The sequence below is a fragment of the Rhinoderma darwinii genome, chromosome 4, assembly GCF_050947455.1.
Source record: "Rhinoderma darwinii isolate aRhiDar2 chromosome 4, aRhiDar2.hap1, whole genome shotgun sequence".
NCBI lineage: Eukaryota > Metazoa > Chordata > Amphibia > Anura > Rhinodermatidae > Rhinoderma > Rhinoderma darwinii.
In genome coordinates, this window is record NC_134690.1 from 327,129,805 (window position 1) to 327,145,197 (window position 15,393).

Below are 15,393 nucleotides of genomic sequence, written 5' to 3' on the forward strand. Positions count from 1 at the left end.
TGCTTTTTTTCTGCATATTCGCCAAAATAAAAATTTATAGAAATTAAACGATAATGTATTTGTACCAAAAAATGGTACCTACATAAAGTACAACTCGTCCCGCAAAAAACAAAGTCTCATACAACTACGTCGTACAAAAAATAAAAGAGTTATGAGCGTCGGGATGCAAAGAGGGGAAATGTAAAAAAAATTGCTCTGTCCTCAAGGCCAAAATTGGCCGTGTCCTTAAGGGGTTAAGACAAAATTTAAGGCAGAAAGACCCACAAACAAGCAACAACTGAAGACAGCTGCAGCAAAGGCCGGGCAAAGCATCACAAAGGAGGAAACCCAGCGTCTGGTTATGTCCATGGGTTCCAGACTTCAGGCAGTTATTGCCTGCAAAGGATTCTCTACAAAGTATTAAAAAAACAAAACATTTTATTTATGGTCATGATAATTTGTCCAACTAATTTTGAGCCCCTGAAATGAGGCGGCTGTGTTGAAAAATGGTTGCAATTCCTAAATATTCCACAGGATATTTTTGTTCAACCCCTTGAATTCAATTGCATCTTAGTTGTTTCATTTCATATCCTATGTGGTGGCATGCAGAGCCCAATTCATGAAGATTGTGTCACTGGCCAAATAATTCTGGACCTAACTGTATACTATCATTGTTTTTTTAGTTGTTTTTTTTTTTACTATATAGCCTATGAAACTGGCATATATAATAGTGCTATTAGGACACTATTTTTGATTTTTATTATTATTTGTATTTACAACAGATTATTTGAAAAAGTTCATATTCTGACAGAAATGTCCCATTATTGTGGATTGTAAAATTGCAAAAATAAAAGATAGGGTGCCGGGTCTTACTTTTATTATGCATACAGAGTGGAACCCTTCCTGTGCATCCACGAATCCCAGAGTGCAGGGTTTCCATTACAAAATATGAAGTCTATTAAAGTTTACTTATCCTATTAATCTTCCATTGTAAATAAAACAGAATTTTTACTAACCACTATACCACGGTCCCCAATTCATAATATTAATTTTTAGTGAGAACTATTTCTAACACATTACTGAGGATTTCATTATTACATTTTTTTCATTAGAGTTTATAAAGAGAAGTACTTTAGTGCAAAAAAAAATTACTTTATATGTTTAATCTGAAACCATATAATAGCTCATAGTACAATATGCTTAAAGCTGCATTGCATTAAATTTAAACAAGACCCCAGTGGCAAGATCAGTGTGATACCTTCTGACATATCATAAACTAGAACAGAAGCTTAACAAAAGAAATTAATTGCATTTTGATCTGGATTTTTGAGATCTGCCATCCTGTAATTATAGCGGCATTGTATGGAGATAACGGATAGTTGAATTTGAATGTATCAGAGATAAGAGGCTGAACTGCATAAATATCTCAGGGCTAAGATTATAGATATTGTGTGTCTCATTGCTTTGAGTTTATTTATAACTCCATTGGGTGTATTCATTTTAAACAGCTTTATCCATAGAGCACCTGAAAAATATGAAAATGTAACTGTTGGGAAAGTTCTTAAGCTTTTCCTCTATGACAGAGAATAGCTCTCAAAATATACTGACACTTTCTTTGGTCTCACTGGTAACAAAGGAAATGACTCTTGAAGCGGATATTGATATGTCTTTTAAAGATAACTTTTCCGGACTATTTCATTGTATTGAAGTTTAAATGATGGAACTCTATGCTTTTCCACAAATGCCTACTTATTCTGCTAACTTGACTGTATCAAACTCTAAGCAAACCTAGAAATGAATTTTGTAGAGTAAATAGTAGACACAGCACACCTTTAGGGAAGATGATTTTTTCATGGTGTTGTTTGAAATTCATATTTAGTGCTTATGCACATGGCTGTATTAAGGCTACGTTTTTTTCCCGCCTGCCATACTACAACTCTGCATGTCTCCATTTTCATACAGAGGCAAGTTTCATTAGATGGTGTGTTACAGATATATTCTCACCTAGAAACACCAAGGAGATGCACAAGGTAAGACCACAACTCTAGGGTTCAGAACTAGAGATGAGCGAACCGGGACAACCGAACCCGGTTTCGGTCCGAACTTCCGGAAAAGTTCGGTTCGCAGCGAATCCGAACTTCACCGGGTTCGGCCGAACCCGTTTTGACCGAACCCGGTCAAAAACATTATACAAATCGGCAGCCACTTATCTCTATCAATCACTGATAGAGAAAAGAGGCTGCTGATTAAAAATAAAATAAAAAGCATTTCATACGTACCCGGTCGTTGTCTTGGTGACGAGTCCCTCTTCTTCCTCCAGTCCGACCTTTTCTGACGCGGCAGCCTGTGATTGGCTGCAGAGGCCTCTGCAGCCTGTGATTGGCTGCAGAGGCCGCGGCAGCCTGTGATTGGCTGCAGCGCTCACATGGGCTGCATCGTCATCAAGGAATGTCGGGCCGGATATCGAGAGGGACACGTCACCAAGGCAATGGCCAGGAGACCGGACTGGAGGAAGCAGGGAGTTCCCGGTAAGTATGAACGTCTTTTTTATTACAGGTACTGTGATCGGTAGTCACTGTCCAGGGTACTGAAACAGTTACTGCCGATCAGTTAACTCATTCAGCACCCTGGACAGTGACTATTTAGGGTATGTGCACACACACTAATTACGTCCGTAATTGACGGACGTATTTCGGCCGCAAGTACCGGACCGAACACAGTGCAGGGAGCCGGGCTCCTAGCATCATAGTTATGTACGATGCTAGGAGTCCCTGCCTCTCTGCAGGACAACTGTCCCGTACTGTAATCATGTTTTCAGTACGGGACAGTAGTTCCACGGAGAGGCAGGGACTCCTAGCGTCGTACATAAGTATGATGCTAGGAGCCCGGCTCCCTGCACTGTGTTCGGTCCGGTGCTTGCGGCCGAAATACGTCCGTCAATTACGGACGTAATTAGTGTGTGTGCACATACCCTTACTGACGTCGCCTAGCAACGCTGCCATAATGACGGGTGCACACATGTAGCCACCCGTCATTACGGGGCCTCATGCACACGACCATAAAAACACCCGTTATCACGGGTCGTAATTACGACCCGAAATAGCGGGCCCATAGACTTCTGTTAGCCACGGGTACCTTCCCGTTTTCTCACGGGAAGGTGCCCGTGCCGTTAAAAAGATAGAACATATTCTATTTTTTTATTTTACGGGCCGTGCTCGTAATTACGACTCGTAATTACGAGCACGGCCGGCCGGCCACGGGCAGCCGGCCTCTTTTGCGAACCGTGCTGTCATTATAATTATAGCAGCACGGCCCGTAAAATAGAAAAATAGAACATGTTCTATTTTTTTAACGGCACGGGCACCTTCCCGTGAGAAAACGGAAAGGTACCCGTGGGTAACAGAAGTCTATGAGCCCGTTATTGCGGGTCGTAATTACGACCCGCAATAACGGGTGTTTTTACGGTCGTGTGCATAATGGGAGCACGGCTCGGAAAAACGAACGGCTGCCCGTGCTCATCTCCTGAAATACTCTGTGCTGCCTTAAACTCTGTGGACAGGTCAGGATCCTGTTTCTTTTAAATGCTGCTAGGGAACACGCTCGATCCACTATATAAGGCTACGCTACAGTGCAGCATTTAAAAGAAACAGGATCCTGACCTGTCCACAGAGTTTAAGGCAGCACAGAGTATTTCAGGAGATGAGCGTGCAGATTCAGTGCTGCTGTGAACTCTGCTCTTACCATTACGTAGCTCTCAGTCTGTTACCTCTCCTCCACTCCTGTCCTCCAGAACACCTTCACATGATTGGCAAGTCACCACGTAATGGTAAGAGCAGAGTTCACAGCAGCACAGAGTATTTCAGGAGATGAGCGTGCGGATCTTGTGCGTGGTGGTGACTTGCCAATCATGTGAACGTGTTATAGAGGACAGGAGTGGAGGAGATGTAACAGACTGAGCTACGTAATGGTAAGAACAGAGTTCACAGCAGCACAGAGTATTTCAGGAGAGGAGCGTGCAGATTCAGTGCTGCTGTGAACTCTGCTCTTACCATTACGTAGCTCAGTCTGTTACCTCTCCTCCACTCCTGTCCTCAATAACACCTTCACATGATTGGCAAGTCACCACCCCGCACAAGATCCGCACGCTCATCTCCTGAAATACTCTGTGCTGCTGTGAACTCTGCTCTTACCATTACGTGGTGATATGCCAATCATGTGAAGGTGTTCTAGAGGACAGTAGTGGAGGTGAGGTAACTGACTGAGAGCTACGTAATGGTAAGAGCAGATTTCTCAGCAGCACTGAATCTGCACGCTCATCTCCTGAAATACTCTGTGCTGCCTTAAACTCTATGGACAGGTCAGGATCCTGTTTCTTTTAAATGCTGCACTGTAGCGCAGCCTTATATAGTGGATCGAGCGGGTTCCCCAGCAGCATTTAAAAGAAACCGTGTTTGTGTATGTGTGTGTTTGTGTATATATGTGTGTTTGGGTATGTGACTTTGTCTGTTTTTGTTTTTATATGTGTGTTTGTTTATATGTGTGTGTGTGTGTGTGTGTGTGTGTGTGTGTGTGTGTGTGTGTGTGTGTATATATGGGTGTGTTTGTGTATATGTGTTTGTGTATATGTTTGTGTATATATGGGTGTGTTTGTGTATATGTGTGTTTGGGTATGTGTGTTTTTGTTTGTATATGTGTTTGTGTATATGTGTTTGTGTATGTGTGTGTATAACTGTGTGTGTGTGTGTGTTTGGATATGTGTGTTTTTGTTTGTATATGTGTGAGTTCGTGTATATGTGTGTGTGTTTGTCTGTTTATGTGTGTGTGTGTGTGTGTGTGTATATCTTGTTGTGTTTGTCTATATATGTGTGTGTTTGTGTATGGTTGTTTGTTTGTATGTGCGTGTATATATGTGTGTAGGTGAGTAGAAGTATTGGTATTGTTCACATTGATAACTGTTTTTTTAAGTTGTTGCAGATTTTGATGTACCGATTGGACTACATCTTCGATTCGTTGGACTACTGCGTAGATCTACGTTTTTTCAAATTTTAATAAAATGGTTAACGAGGGTTTTGTTGGGGATTTCTTATTTCAATAAAAAAGAATTGTCTTTGTGTTTTTTTTAAAACTTTATTAGTGCCTAGATAATGGCAGTTGGCTGATTGACAGCGTCCATTATTAAGGCGGTACTTAGTGTTAGCCGGTGCAGAGGCTAGCACTAACCACCCATTATTACCCCGGTACCCACCACCACCAGGGGTGCCGGGAAGAGCTTGGTACGATCCAGTACCCGACCATCTGTTGTGATGGTCGGGTACTGGGGCGGCCGTAGGCTGGTATTATGAGGCTGGGAAGGGCCAAAATCAGTGGACCTTCCCACCCTTGTAATGCTAGGCTGCTGCTGCTGTGTTGTATCGAGCTGGTTATAAAAATGGGGGGGACCCCCACATAATTTTTTTTTTTGAATTTAACAAATTTAGCAATAGACGGGTCCCCCACATTTTTAATAACCAGCCATATACAAGGCCGCAGCAGTCTGGCATTACATGGGTGGGAAGGGCCACTGGTTTTGTCCATTCCCAGGCTAATAACACTGTGTTGTATGTGGCTGGTTATGATAAATTGGGTGGAACCCCATGTCTTTTTTTAAAAAAAAATTAAATAAATAAATAATTTAAAAAAATGACGAGGGGTCCCCCCTACTTTTATAACCAGCCAGATACAACACAGCAGCAGCAGCCTAGCATTACAAGGGTGTGAAGGTCCACTGTTTTTGGCCCTTCCCAGCCTCATAATACCAGCCTGCGGCCGCCCCAGAGCCCGACCATCACAACAGATGGTTGGGTACTGGATCGTACCTGGCTCTTCCCGGCACCCCTGGTGGTGGTGGGTACCGGGGTAATAATGGTGGTTAGTGTTAGCCTCTGCACCGGCTAACACTAAGCCTCGCCTTAGTAATGGATGTTGTCACTCAGACAGCGGCCATTACTAAAGTGGTAGTAATAAAATTTGAAAAGACAAAGATATAGATAAAATATTTTATTGAAATAAAGCACCCTCAACACAACCCTCATTAACCATTTTATTGTAGAAAAAAAAACTGTCATCGAAGTAGTCCTCGAAACCGACGTAGTCCAAACACCAAACCTGTAAAAAAAAATAAAAAATGAAATAAAACATGTCGTAGGCTTAGATTCAGTTTAATGTGTGATACTGACTGTTATACCATGTATAGAAGCCTGCCGTGAAGTTGACTTAGATACAGGGCGCCAGCAGACAGTATCATACATGGCCATACATACATATGTACAAACATACATACAAGCATGCACATATATACATGCAAATATACATACATGCAAACATACACACATATATACATGCAAACTATCATACATACATGCATACACACACACATGAAAACATACATACATACAAACAAACATGCAAAGATACATACATACATATATACAAGCATGCACAAATATACATGCAAACATAAATACATGCAAACATAATTACATACATGGGATGTGGAGTCATTGTATACTTCCATCCCACATGATGTTGGCCTTAAAGCGGCCGCGCATTTTCTGGAGAGGAGAGGAGGAGATTGGGCTCACCAAAATGAATTTATTATTGAAATGTTGGAATTCGTTTTGAATTATAACTGCTTTTCTTTTGATGGCAAATTTTATCGTCAGATTCGTGGAACAGCCATGGGATCCTCTTGTGCACCATCATATGCCTGCTTACATTTGGGCTGGTGGGAAGAATTTATAGTATACCCACATCCCCTCTTCAGAAAATGCGCCTCTGTTTGGCTTAGATATATGGATGATGTTCTCTTATGTTGGAAGGGACCATTGGATTTGCTAGAAAGCTTCATTAGAGATTTAAATTCCAATAAATTGAATATTCTTCTGACCTTTACTTATAGTGAAGATCACATTAGCTTTCTAGATCTTAATATTCATAGGGAGGGAAATAGATTAAAAACGACCACATATCGGAAACCAACATCAGGTAATACCCTTTTGGCAGCAAGTAGCCATCACTTTCCCTCTCAAATTAAGGGGATCCCGATAAGCGAATTTCTTCGAATTCGCCGTAACTGTACTGATTTCAGGGACTTCAAAAGCGAAGCACACGATCTATCCTCTCGCTTTGAAGATAGGGGATACTCCAAAAAAATGATCAAGAAAGGATACAATAGGGCATCTAGGCAGAATAGAGAGGAAATCCTCAAGAGAGGTAAAAAAGATAACAGTGATAATAGAGTCAGATTCATTTTGAGGTATGGTTCCCATTGGAACATACTTCGGAATTTGATGATTAAAAACTGGCCACATTTAACTTTGGACAAAAGAATCAACTCAATAGTGGGGAATGTACCGAGTATGGTTCCCAGAAAGGCCCCCACGCTGAGGAATATGTTGGTGAGTTCTGAGTTCAAGAGAAGGACCCCAGACAATGAGAAATGGCTACAGAAACGTCCAAAAGGAATGTTCATGTGTGGCTCTTGTAGATGTTGCAAGTATGTGTTAAAATCAGACACCTTTCTTGACAGTGAACACAAAAGGGAATTCAAAGTCTATAATTTTATTAATTGCCGCTCAACCATGGTCGTTTACTCCATTATCTGCCCATGTGGGAAACAATACATTGGGAAAACGAAACGAGAATTATATATTCGTATTAGCGAACACATTCGGGACATTACCAAGGGTGAAATGACAAATCCTTTAGCTGCACACTTCAAAACGTATCATGCCCAATCACCAACTGGCTTAAAATTCATGGGGATTTATCAATTATTTCAAGACAGAAGGGGAGGTGATCTTAACCGAACACTCCTCCAAAAAGAAACTATGTGGATTTACACACTGGGAACCTTGAATCCTAGGGGACTAAATAATGAAATAAAATTTAATATGTTCCTTTGAATAGATGGGAGCCAAGAGGCTGTGTTGTCTCCTAGCATTGTATTCCCTTCTCATCTCTCGGTATTTTGGAGTTACCTAGTATTAGATAAAAACAATACTTTATGGATGAGTGTTGGATCAAAAAATGGGACCCTAATTACTTCATCTTTGGAGAAAGATTTATTAAAATTGAGTGGGAAATAAATTTTTGGATCAGATAATTTTTTATTTTTTTTTCCCTTGGAAGCCTAGTGTGTGTCTTACCTTAACAGTTAATACCTTAACAGGTGATGGTCCTCTCTCCCTGCTTCCCCTGAAGTATTATAAGAATTTCATATTGTATATGTATAGGTAATTAAAAAATTAATAAATCGATCAGACTTCGGCGTCTTTTGTTTAAAAGACATAATAAAGGATCCCTTATTGAAGAAAAATTTGTTCCTTCATAAATCCAACATAGGGTCTGGATATTAGTAGCCAACCGTATTTACGGAAGAATTGATATTAATAATTAAGTTCAGGTAGCAATTGTACTCCTATGTAAAATTCAGCTATTAGTCTTATCTTGACAAAGTATAGACACACCACTGATTACCCTCTCTTTGAAAATACCGAATATACTTATGGATGTGACTTAATGGATATACGAATTGCATGTTTGAATATAAAAATGTCTATGTCGGTTATCAAAATTAAGAGATAAATAGCATTATGGCATCTCATGAAAGATCTAGATATATTATCTATAACATCTTTCAAACATTATGTTTTTTACCATTGAACCAATGAATGAATTTGGGACACTATAAATATGGTGTGTTTGGCAGTATCTGTCATACTGCTCTGAAGAAATCCCGTTCAGGGATGAAACGCGTCAGCTGTTCTAATTAACGGGGCGGGTAGTGACGTCCAAACCCTGCCCTGAGAATACCTGTCCAGTGTTGAAGATCACACGTGGAAGGAGACATACTCTGGAATTTTTACTTACCTGGTTGCCGGCGTGCGATCCTGTTCCGTTGGGTCTGTTCCTCTCGGAGTACCCTTATCCAGCTGATATACTGGGGTGCGATCCTGCATTGTCGGGTGGAGATTTGAAGGCTTTGAAATTTATGTGTGGCCACACAAAGTGAACTTTCCTTCTGTGGAGATTTGCTATTTTACACCTTGGAGCTGACCGCTTCCCTGCATGGTTTCCCGGCACTTGCTGGATGTCGAAGGTAAAGGTAAAAAACCTATAAAAGTTGATGTCTTGCCTCAAAGCCTAATATCATGAGAGCTATACATTGACCCAAAGGTCTGTGAAAAGACTTCCTATCACCTTAAAATCTGATTTGGATCTGAGGATTCATTAATGAGAAGAAAAAAAAGCACGCTGTTAACCACATTCCTTTAATTCATGAGGCTATTTTCCTATCTTGGGAGTAAAGTCATGTTACTTACACATAAAGTGAATTTCTTTAAAAATTTCATTACCAGCTACTCCAAATAGGAACTCTGCCCATTTTGTGATATAAATAATATATATGTTTGAAAACCGCAAGTGTGAACACGACCCAGCGTTTTTTTCATTTTTTGAAATCTTTTCAAAATTGTATTATACATATATAGTTTGCTATATATCCATCAGGCAATATCACCTATGTTTTGAAGGCTCTATTGTATGTTTTCTTTCCTGGCCAGGAGATTTCTCTTTTTAAATTGTAAATTTTGTATTCATGTATAAATTAAATGTTGCCGGTATTATCTGGATTCAAAAATAAAATACTATGTTACATTTTATTTAACCCAAGAGTGCCTAGTTATATTTCTGGATCATTTTTCTTTTTTTCTTTTTTTCTATAATTACATACATGCACATATATATAAACATACATGCAAACATACATGCAAAAATAAAAACATGCAAACATACATACATGCACATATATACATACATACATGACAACATACATACAAACATACATGACAACATACATACATGCAAACATACATACACACATGCAAACATATATACATGCAAATATACATACAAACATGCACATGTATACATACATGCCAACATACATGCAAACATACATGCACATATATACATACATACATGACAACATACATACATGCAAATATATACATGCAAATATACATACATACACACATGCACATATATACATACATGCCAACATACATGCACATATATACATACATGACAACATACATACATACATACATACATGACAACATACATACATACATACATACATACATACATGACAACATACATACAATCATAGATACACACATACATATATATATACACACATGCAAATATACATACAAACATGCATACATACATACATGCAAACATACATACATGCAAACATACATACATTCATGCAAACATACATACATACATACAAATATACATACACACATGCACATATATACATACATACATGACAACATACATACATACATACATGACAACATACATGCAAAAATACATACATGCAAACATACACACATGCAAACATACATACATACATGCAAATATATACATGCAAATATACATACAAACATGCACATATATACATACATGCCAACATACATGCAGATATACATACATACATACATGACAACATACATAGATGCCAACATACATACATACATACATACATACATGCCAACATACATACATGCCCAAAAAAATAAATAATACGTTCATACTTACTTTCCTCCTGTCCGGCCTCCAGCGAAGACGTTTCATCCATGTCGCCGCTGCAGCCTGTGATTGGCTGCAGAGGTGGTCACGTGGGATGAAGCGTCATCCTGACGTGCGTGACCGCCACTACAGCCTGTGATTGGCTGCAGCGGCGAAAGGGATGAAACGTCATCGCTGGAGGCCGGACAGGAGGAAAGTAAGTACGAACGTATAATTTTTATTTTTTTATTACATTTAAATTGTATTTTCCGCGTGCCGAGCATGTACTGTGAAGGTTGCTGAAAGAGTTAGTGCAGCCCATTAACTCTATCAGCACCCCGGACAGTAGCATGCTCGGCGCACAGAAGTGACAGGTTCGGTCCGAACTAGTTCGGTCCGAACCGAACTTTTTTGTGAAATTCGGCGAACTAGCCGAACCGAACTTTTGATAAGTTCGCTCATCTCTATTCAGAACCGTAGGTACATTATGTGCTGCCATAAAGGCTGTATGTACATAGATCTGCCCAGGGGCCTCGGCAACCTTCACCACCCACTTCCCTCAAGCACTTCCAGGAACTCCTAGTAGCAATGCCAGAACCACTATGTATTTGTTTGGAGCTCCAATGCCCTATCTGCCAGCAAAATCTGTTGTCGGACATACATGATTGCCATTATCACCATGGTGAGAAGGGGTTGCCAGATACCTCAGACACAATAAAAACATATCCAATCATTGTTTCTTCCAATAGCAGACATGGGGACAGTGGGGCTTCCTCCCACAGCCCAGCCTATATTAGTCATGTGTTATATGAATTTGTTACTGGGGAAATGGAATCTACAAAAAATTTTCACAGGGGCCTCCAAAACCCTATTCTAGCCCTGCATGTTTGTTTTTCAATGGGGAGAGGGTAAAAAGCCACTGTCCTAGCATTTTCAAAGAATCTGAAACGATCAAATTAAGGCATCGTTCACATCTGTGTTGGGCTTCTGTTCATGGCTTTTGTCAGACCTTTCCATCAGGGGAACCCATAAACGAAAACTAAACGAAAACCATAGCTTTCCATTTGCATTGATTTCAATGATAATGCCGCGGTTGCTATTGACTATGACGTTTAGGTGGTTAAACAACAAGAACCAGAGTTTTCTACAACAGTTGCTGGTAAGGCGCACCTGGGAATGCAGTTTTGACAGAAGTGATAATATCATAGATGGGCCTTTCTCTTGCTGCAGCAATCTCTGCCTTATCAACATAACTGACTCCTTTTGTGCTTATTTTAATATTTTACTGGGTTCAGAAGACAAATTCTATGATAAATTGAGGTAATTTTTAAAAAGTTGACATGGGCAGCGACCAATGGTGAGGCCCAGGCATAAAACTTGTTCTGGCTGGTGAGGCCCCAGTAGAAAAAAGTCTGAGAAGCCAAGATCTAGGATCCCAGCCATTACAGCAGGATGTCTATGATGTTATGAAATGTGCAACAGGTAGGTCATAATGATATTGTCTTATTGACCTCAGCCTAAGGCCCCATCAACACGGGCGTGCCCATAATAACGGCCCACGATTGCAGGCAAGGACGGCCGTGGACATTGCAGGTCGTGCTCCCATATAAAGTACATGTCCTATCTTTTGCGGTACACTTCTGCGGCCCGGACACGTTCCCACAAATATACGGGAAGGTGTCCGTGGTCAATAGAAGTGAATGGGTCCGTAATTGCGGACCGCGGTTACGGTCCGCATTTGCAGACGATTTTAACGGATGATTTTTATGGTCGTTTCCATGGGGTCTAAGACAGTAATATTATCACTTTTCTAGCACTCATTTACTGATCTTAATTCATCAATCTTCATTACACAACAGCCATTAAGTAACTAATAGCTTCCTATAAGTATGAAATATTGAACTATTTATACATTTTCATTCTCTACTTATGTCTTAAGGATATTTAAATGCATGAAAGAATTCTAAAAAGTCAATATTCATGAAAAGGCATCAGCACAATACATATAGCATTTTTTTCCACCATAAAATATGAGATATTTCAGCCGCAAGTTCAGCTAGGATTAGCATGAATGAGTTTCACTATATGACAGTCAATGATAAATTTATACAAAGAAAGGTCTTTTAAAACTTTACAATAAAGAACAAAGTAAAATCAGGATCTTCTTTGCTGGAAGTAAAATAGCTAGTTTGGGTGTGTATACTTTTGCAAAAAGAAGAACAATCTTTACTTATTGCTCAAATGCTTGGACAGAGGGGTGACCATCAATATAGTAGTTTGATACTTTCCCTCATCGACACCTAATGTGTAAGTTAAAAGGGTATTTTGGTTTTAGCAAATAAATGTTATTTTTTTATATAATGAATAGTTATTTAATTATCGAATATACTTTTCAAAATGTCAATAGGAACATTTATTATTTGCTTCCAGTGGATAGAAATCTGTCCTGGTTATGTGATGTACGACAGGCGTACTGATTACAACAGTCTTTATGTCCCATGTGAAACAAATAGCATAACCGATAAATACACAGGACAATATTATATATACAAAAAGTACATAACTTGCTTTATTGTACAAATACATCAATAAAAACATACAATTTGAGATCAAATTTAGAGAAGGAATCAGCCCTAAAAAAAGGGTGGTAGGACTCGGATGAGATGCAGATAACGCAAACATATATATGTGTTTAGGGAACAAAAATTTTTCCATGTATACATATGCTCACAACCCCCACTGACAACAGGTAAATAGCCGCATAGCAAATGCCCAGCTTAGTACAAATACATATCATTATAGGGATAACAAAGCAACATAATAACATAAGAGAGATATAAAACACAGCCTACTACCAGGCCCCAATGTACTTTTCGCCAAAATCTTCGTCCGGTGGATTTTTTTAGGGCTCATTCCGTCTCCAAACTTTATCTCAAATTGTATGATTTCATTGATGTATTTGTACAATAAAGCAAGTTATGTACTTTTCGTATATATAAAATTGTCCTGTGTATTTATTGGTTATACTGGTTATGTGATGGACATACAGGTGCAGGACTCATTACAGTTACAGCATGGTTTTCAGTGTTCTTACAAGCCGTGCACCTCTAATGAATCGGACAGCCAAAGAAATTTCTGCAACAAATCTATGGCATGTGAGCTTACTCTAATACTAAAATTCTGAATCCCTTTGGATACACCTTGACTTCCCCTTGCACCTCCCTCGGAGTCCTCCTATGACATATGGTACTGTGAGTACCTAATTAACATATTCATACTCATAATTTACAAATAAATACTTCATTTTTAATGTATTCGAAAATTGAAACTTGTGTCTGTCTGTATTTTGTTCCTTTAAAGGGGTTGTCCAGTCATAAGAATTTCATAGCCTGTCCTCAGAATAGGCCATCAATACCTGAGTTTCGACTCGCGGCACCCCCTGCCAATCAGCTGTTTTGAAGAGGCTTGGTGCTCGTACGATAGCTGCTTTCCCTTCATTACTCTCACTGCTCGTACTTTGAATTGCCAACACACTTTTAGCAGCAGTTTAGAATATTACAGCCTTCTCCCTTTGAAACAAATATATATATATATATATATATATACACTACCGTTCAAAAGTTTGGGGTCACCCAGACAATTTTGTGTTTTCCATGAAAACTCACACTTATATTTATTAAATGAGTTGCAAAATGACTAGAAAATATAGGCAAGACATTGACAAGGTTAGAAATAATGATTTTTATTTCAAATAATAATTTTCTCCTTCAAACTTTGGTTTCGTCAAAGAATGCTCCATTTGCAGCAATTATAGCATTGCAGACCTTTGCCATTCTGGCTGTTAATTAGCTGAGGTAATTGGGAGAAATTTCACCCCATGCTTCCAGAAGCCCCTCCCACAAGTTGGATTGGCTTGATGGGCACTTCTTGCGTACCATACGGTCAAGCTGCTCCCACAACAGCTCTATGGGGTTGAGATCTGGTGACTGCGCTGGCCACTCCATTACAGATAGAATACCAGCTGCATGCTTCTTCACTAAATAGTTCTTGCATAATTTGGAGGTGTGCTTTGGGTCATTGTCCAGTTGTAGGATGAAATTGGCTCCAATCAAGCGCTGTCCACAGGGTATGGCATAGCGTTGCAAAATGGAGTGATAGCCTTCCTTATTCAAAATCCCTTTTACCTTGTACAAATCTCCCACTTTACCAGCACCAAAGCAACCCAAGACCATCACATTACCTCCACCATGCTTGACAGATGGCGTTAGGCACTCCTCCAGCATCTTTCAGTTGTTCTGCGTCTCACAAATGTTCTTCTGTGTGATCCAAACACCTCAAACTTCGATTCGTCTGTCCATAACACTTTTTTCCAATCTTCCTCTGTCCAATGTCTGTGTGCTTTTGCCCATATTAATCTTTTCCTTTTATTAGCCAGTCTCAGATATTGCTTTTTCTTTGCCACTCTCCCCTGAAGGCCAGCATCCCGGAGTCGCCTCTTCACTGTAGACATTGACACTGGTGTTTTGCAGGTACTATTTAATGAAGCTGCCAGTTGAGGACCTGTGAGGCGTCTATTTCTCAAACTAGAGACTCTAATGTACTTGTCTTGTTGCTCAGTTTTGCAGCGGTGCCTCCCACTTCTCTTTCAACTCTGGTTAGAGCCTGTTTGTGCTGACCTCTGAAGGGAGTAGTACACACCGTTGTAGGAAATCTTCAGTTTCTTGGCAATTTCTCGCATGGAATAGCCTTCATTTCTAAGAACAAGAATAGACTGTCGAGTTTCACATGAAAGCTCTC